We start from the raw sequence: 7,188 nt of genomic DNA on the forward strand, positions 1-7,188 counted from the left end.
AAACGGACTTCATCAACCCCAGCGGGCCGAGCCGAGGGGAACTTGTGAAAGTCAAGTGAATGCTCCGAACCAAGAAGCCCCAAGCACCGACAGGGAAAGGCTGCTTGCTGGGCAACCCAGGTGGGCCCAATTCAGCCTCAGTGACCCTCCCTGCCCGTATTATCCGCCTCCCTCTGGGCCACATGGACTCGGAAGGCTGGGCCTGAGCGTCGCAGACAGGGCCCTGGATGGCTTGGCCAAGTATCCCACATGAAGATGCGTCTCTGTGGTCTCTGCAGTCCCCTTCCCTCCCCGGGGGGGGGGGCTTAGATCCCATCATTATATCCTATCCCCCACCCCCACCCCTGGTCCTGGTCCTTAGGCACATCTGCTGGGGGATCCATCATAACCCCCCACTAGGCATCTCTGTCTCTGGGTGACAGCTGGCAGTCCACCTCGGGATTCCTAAACATCCCCCCCTCCCCCCTCCCTCCCTCATTCTGAGCTCCCCAACCCTAGGCCTTCCTTATCTTGCAAATGCTTTTATAAGGAGGATCTGGTTGGGTTGTAAAATCTAACTGCCTAGAACCTTTGACCCTTCCCTACACCAGGTCTTGATCTTAACTGGTTTTATGCATCGTGGGGAGGGGCAGGTCTGAGCTCTCCCCGGAGAGGCCAGCCCCCGGGCATTCTCCCGACAGGGACCAGCTCTGGGTACCCGGGGCATTGAGTACAGACTGTTAGAACCAGATGCATCTCAGAAATCTTGTGTGTATGTTCAGACACAAGAAAATACGGATCTCAGTTTTTGTTTTGTTTTTTGTTCTGTTTGATTAGGGGCCCCACTCAATGGTGTTCAGGCTTATTCCTGGCTCTCGGCTCCAGGATCACTCCTGGCAGTGCTCAGAGGCTCATAGGCAGCGCTGGGAACTGAATCTGGGGCAGTCACATTGTGCAAAACAAGCGCCTTAACTCCTGTACTATCTCGCCAGCTCTTTGGTCTTTCTTTTCTTTTAAACAAATAACTCATACATCTCTTTTTTTTTCTTTATTTATTTTTAATTAGTGAATCACCATGAGGGTACAGTTACAGATTTACTCATCTTTGTGCTCTTGTTTCCCTCATACAAAGTTCGAGAACCCATCCCTTCACCAGTGCCCATTCTCCACCACCAGTAAACCCAGCATCCCTCCCACCCTCCCCAATCCCATTTCCCCCCACCCCACCCCACCACTGTGGCAGGGTATTCCCTTTTGTTCTCTCTCTCTGATTAGGTATTGTGGTTCACAATAAAGGTGTTGAGTGGCCACTGTGTTCAGTCTCTAGTCTACATTCAGCCAGCATCACCCTTCCCCCGCATCATACTTGGTGATCCCTTCTCTGAGTTGCCCTTTCCCCAGAATGTGAGGCCAGCCTCCAAAGCCATGGAGTCAGCCTCCTGGTACTTATTTCTACTAGTCTTAGGTGTTAGTCTCCTACTCTGTTATTCTATATTCCATAGATGAGTGCAATCTTTCTATGTCTGTCTCTCTCTTTCAGGCTCATTTCACTTAGCATGATACTTTCCATGCCGATCCACTTATATGCAAAATTCATGACCTCCTTTTTTCTAACAGCTGCATAGTATTCCATTGTATAGATGTACCAAAGTTTCTTCAACCAGTCATCTGTTCTACTCATACATCTCTTAACTGAGACCAAAATCCAGGTTGTCTATTGGCCATTGGCACTCTTTTCCTTCTCTTAGGATGTTTCCACCAAATCTATGTCAAGTTAGACTCATGCAGGGCTGGAGCTATAGCACAGCGGGTAGGGCGTTTGCCTTGCATTCGGCCAACCGGGGTTCGGTTCCCAGCATCCCATATGGTCCCCTGAGCACCGCCAGGAGTAATTCCTGAGTGCAGAGCCAGGAATAACCCCTGTGCATCGCCAGGTGTGACCCAAAAGGCAAAAAAAAATTTAAAAAGACACATGCAGATTCACTCCTTTTACATAAAATAAAATGAGGGTAAGAGGGTAGATTTCATGTTAAGTGGTCTTACAACAAGATACGTTTTCTTTCTTTTTGAAAAACCAATGAAGATTAGTTTATTTGGCAGCTCTCCCAGGTAACATTTTTTTTAATGTTAATTGTTGGGTATTGCTGTATTTTCTTTTCTATTTTTTTTTTACATTTTTTATGAAGGCACTGTGATTTACGAAATTATTCAGAGTTGAGTTTCAGGCATACAGTGTTCTAGCACTAATCCCACCAGCAGTGTCCCCAAGTTCCCCCCTACTCCACTTTTTAAGTAACAGAACCGGATTCTTTCTAATTTGGGCCTTCCAGAGCTAAATATTCTTTTTCCTTTGTGTTTAAGATGGGTGTGTGGTCTTGTGTGTATGCTCAGGTTATTGTTCAGTTCAAGGTTTTCCTCATGCTGATCCGGCGAGCCAGCTGTGCTCTCCTGGGTGGGATGAGGGTGGTACCTCTCGAGGCTGTTTGTCACTGACTCCATCATCATCAGCCTCAGCCTCAGCATCATGGTCCTGCTGGGCAGTGGACCCACCCAGATGGGAAATGCCGATGGCGACTTTGACCTCTGCAGGTATTTCTTACAAATCAGATATAATGGCTTTGGGGGGGGGATTAAATACAGACAAGGAAAAAGAGGAAAATCAAAATGAACACCCTATGTCTGACCCTATTAGGTCTTAGGATACATTCCTTTAGTCTTCCTGAAGACCCGTTTACAGCATTTGACGGCAGTCGTGAGGGGCGGGTGCTCATTATTCCTGTCCAGGAAGGGAAGGAGAGCAATCTCTGCGTTCCCTGCGTCCAAAAGGTGGGAGCTGGAATGTGCCCTTAGAGGCTTCCCTGTATTGTTCAACGTTTCCTTAGCCACCAGAGTTCTAGAAAGAGTTGCCAACATTCATCTCCATGCCCCACCTCCCCTGAGTCCTCATCCTGCTCCCACCGGGCCTCTTTTCTGGAAGAGCGCCCCAAGACGGTTCCCAGCGCCTTGATGTCAGCGCGTTTTGATCTACTCATACCTGACATTCCAGGAGCATTCCACACGGTTCACGGGTTCCTTGTGCCCAAACTTCCTTCCCTTCATGATTTTCCTCCTGCTCTTCTAAATGTCCCTTCCCTGCCTACTTTGTGAGTCGATCCCATCCCATCATTCATTCATCTATTCATTCATTCATTCTGGGTATGGGGTTCCTGCACAGTCTGAATTTTATTCTAGTTTTTCTCCTGCTCTCCTAACTGTCTCTTCCCTGCCTACTTTGTGAGTCGATCCCATCCCATCATTCATTCATCTATTCATTCATTCATTCATTCTGGGTATGGGGCTCCCGCACAGGCTGAATTTTATTCTAGTTTTTATTCTAGTTGCTAGGGGCCAAAATGAATGCATGACAGGGCTTACCATCTGGGGAGAAGTGGAGAGCAGAGAGGAGACAGTTATGAACAAAGACATTCAGTAAGTCACAGGAGTATTTCTCAATACTAACTTTTTATTTTATTGAATCGCTGTGAAATAGAGCATTACGAAGCTGTTCATGATTGGGTTTCAGTCATACAATGTTCTAACATCCATCCCTCCACCAGTATAATTTCCCCTCCCACCGGTTTCCCTCCCTCCCCCCCAAAACACCACCCCCACCCCAGCCTGCCTCTATGACAGGCACCTCTCCTGTGTGTGTGTGTGTGTGTGTGTGTGTGTGTGTGTACGTGTCTCTTTCTCTATCATTTTAGGCATTATGGTTTGCAATAGAGGTGCTAAAAGCTTATCCCATAATCCCTTTACCTACTTTCAACACTCAGTTCTTGTCCAGAGTGATCATTTCCAACTAATGTGTCATAACGGACCCTCCTCTATCTTAACTACCCTCCACTCCCCACACCTTTGTGGTAATTACAGAAATTATTTTGGCTCTGAAACTAAGATTTTAAAATGATAGAGTTAGGGTGGCAAATGTTATGAAGAAATATGAAGGGAGGATCATAAAATGAGTTAATTTATATGATTTTATTACTTGGGTTTTATTTATTTGTTTACTGGTTTGGGTTTTTTGGACCACACTCAACAGTTCTCAGGGCTTCTCTTGACTCTGTGTTCAGGGATCCCTCCTGGAGGGGCTAAGGGGACCATAAGTAGTGCCGTGGACCAATCTGGCTGGCCGCATGCAAGGCCAGTGCCCTACCTGCGGTCCTGTCTCTAAACCTATTTCTCAATGGATTTTTATTTCTATTTATTTATTGGTTTGGGGGCCACACCTTTCACTAGTCAGGAGTAACTTCTAGCTCTGCACTCAGGAATTACTCCTGGTAGTGCTAGGGATCCAAATGGGATGCCGGGGATCAAACCTGACCACATGCCAGGCCAGCACCCTACACGTTATGCTATTGCTCCAGCCTGGTTTATGTATTTTTATGCATTTTTCAAGGGACAGTCATTAGGGGTGGCTTCACTGAGAGGGTGGCCTGAGTGTAGGGATGCAAAGTAGATTTGCGGCTGTCTGGGAAGAGCCTTCCGAAAAGAAGAGGTAGCAAGTGCCAGGGTCTAAGATGGGAAGGGCCCGGTCTTGGGAATGATAGCCAGGAGACCAGAGTGGCTGTGTCATGGCTAGATGGCATTTATTGCTCTCCGCATAGAAAGTCGCACACTCAAAGAGGAACTTTTCACCAAGGATGACTGTATTTCAAGGAGCACCAATCTTGGAGAACATCAGAGCCTCTAGCTAAAATACAAAAACAAAAATCCCTGAACAGACAAAACACATCTCCTTAAGTGTGAAATCCGAGGTCCTTTGATGGGACAAGGACACTGAGTAAGAGCTCAGGTGTTTGTCTTCAACCTTTTATCACATCTGTTTAATTGATAAATTCCTTCCTTTATCCTTTTTTGGGGGTAGGGGGGAGTGAGGGACGCACAACCAGCTCTGCTCAGGGATCACTCCCAGAGAGGCTTCAAGGATCAGATATGGTGCTGGGGACTGAAGCCAGGTCGCTTGCAAGCCAGACAAGCGCCTTACCATTGGACCATCTCTCCGGCCCCTGGTTTATTTGATGTTTAGTAATCTCAGATCCCTAAAGTTACCAGCTTGGTGGTGGGGTGGGGGGGCTTGCAACAGAATCTTGAAAGAAGATCATGTGTCAGGCCATCTGACACCAGTAAACTGACAAAACTAAAGGGTTGTGCCCCGCTTAGGCATTGGTGGGGCCAGGGAGATGGCTGTAAGGGCTGGAGCACATGCTTGCATGCTAAAGCCTGGGTTTGGGCCCCTGGTACAACACTGCTGGCAGTGACCTCGGGGCACTGAGCTGTGAGTATCCTCTGAGGTCTCTAGCGTATGGCTTCAAAACAAAACCAAAGAGCAAAGTGACATTGGTAATACCAAGCCCTATGGGCCAGATCTTCACGTTTTCCTTAAAGTTCGAGCAGAATTAGTCCTAGGAGATGAGCACAAGAGAGGATTTGGATGGAATCCAAACTCTGCTTGAAAAACTTCTTTGGCTTTCATGGGCTTGGAGCCAGCAGGGTATTTGCGTTGCATGTGGCCAACTCAGGTTCAATTCCCGGCATCCCATATGGTCCCTCGAGCACTGCCAGGCATGGTTGTTGAGTGGTTCTAGGAGTAAGCCCTGAGCATCACCAGATGTGGCCCCAAAATAAAACAAACTAAAAAGAACTTTGGCTTTCATTCAGAGTGAAATGAGGGAGGAGGGTTTTGATCAAGGAAGAGATACAATCTGAAATGAGATTAAAAGACACAAGGGCCAGGAAGATTGCTCCATAGCTTGAAGCCTGCCTTGGGAGCGGGGGGGGGGGGGGGGGAAAGGCAGCTAGAATAGAGAAGGGATCACTAAGAAAATGATGGCCGGATCGGTTGGGATGGGAGATGTGTGCTGAAAGTAGATAAAAGACCAAAAGTGATGGCCTCTCGGTATCTGTGTTGCAAACCATAATGCCCCAAAATAGAGAGAGTATGTGAGAAATTGTCTGCCAGGGAGGCAGGGGTGGGGTGGGGTGGGAAAGGGGGAGATATACTGGGGAGATTGGTGGTGGAGAATGTGCACTGGTGGAGGGATGGGTGTTTGAACATTGTATGATTATAACTCAAACATGAAAGCCTGTAACTGTATCTCCTGGTGATTTAATCACTGTCACTGTATCACTGTCATCCCGTTGCTCATTGATTTGCTCAACTGGGCATCAGTCACATCTTCATTCTGAGACTTGTTACTGTTTTTGGCATATCAACTACACCATGGGTAACTTTCCAGGCTCTGCCGTGCAGGCGAGATACTCACGGTAGCTTGCAGGGCTCTCTGAGAGGGGCGAAGGAATCAAACCCGGGTCGGCCACATGCAAGGCAAATGCCCTACCTGCTTCGCTGTTGCCCCAGCTCACGGTGATTCAATAAAATGAAATTTTTAAAAAAGATTAATCAGCTGCTATAGTAAAGATAAATTGTAGGTAGGCAAGATATTGCAGTAAATCAGCAGAGATGATAGAGGCTTATTGGGAAGGCAGTGGTTGAGAGTGAAAAGTGGTCAGATTCTGGAAATGTTTTGATGAGAAATCCAGCGAGACTCAATAGCTTTGGATTGCCAAAGAGATACCAAAGTGTTTAGACTGAGGTGAAGAATGGAGTTTCTTTGAGTTTAAACAAAGATTATGGCTAGAACAAGTTTTGGGATCAAGGACTAAGAACTAAGCTTTGAGCATGTTTACTTTGCTTACATAGACATGAAATGTCTATGAGATAACATGAGGTTTATGAGATAATTAAGAGTTTGGATATAAATGTTCGATAACATGAATGGTCTAGTATAGCAATATAAATTTGGGGGTCCCTGGCATAAAATGGTATTTAAAGCCTTGGAACAATTAAATCGATAATAAAATATAGAGAAGGGGCCAGAGCAATAGTACAGCAGGTAGAGCATTTATTTGCCTTGCATGTGGTCAACCTGGGTTCGATCCCCAGCATCCCATATGGTGCCCAGAGCACACCGCCAGGAGTAATTCCTGAGTGCAGAGCCGAGTATCCCTTGAGCATCATTGTGTGGCACTGAAAAAAAAAACTATAGAGAAGACCTACAAGAGCTCAGTCCTGGGGCACCTCAACATTGAGAAGGTGAACAGACAATCTCAAGTCTAACAAGGAGACTGGAGTCTGGATCCTCGATACCGGAAGGAGAATAGGAAACTATG

This window comes from Sorex araneus, chromosome 1 (assembly GCF_027595985.1).
Source record: "Sorex araneus isolate mSorAra2 chromosome 1, mSorAra2.pri, whole genome shotgun sequence".
NCBI classification, from domain to species: domain Eukaryota; kingdom Metazoa; phylum Chordata; class Mammalia; order Eulipotyphla; family Soricidae; genus Sorex; species Sorex araneus.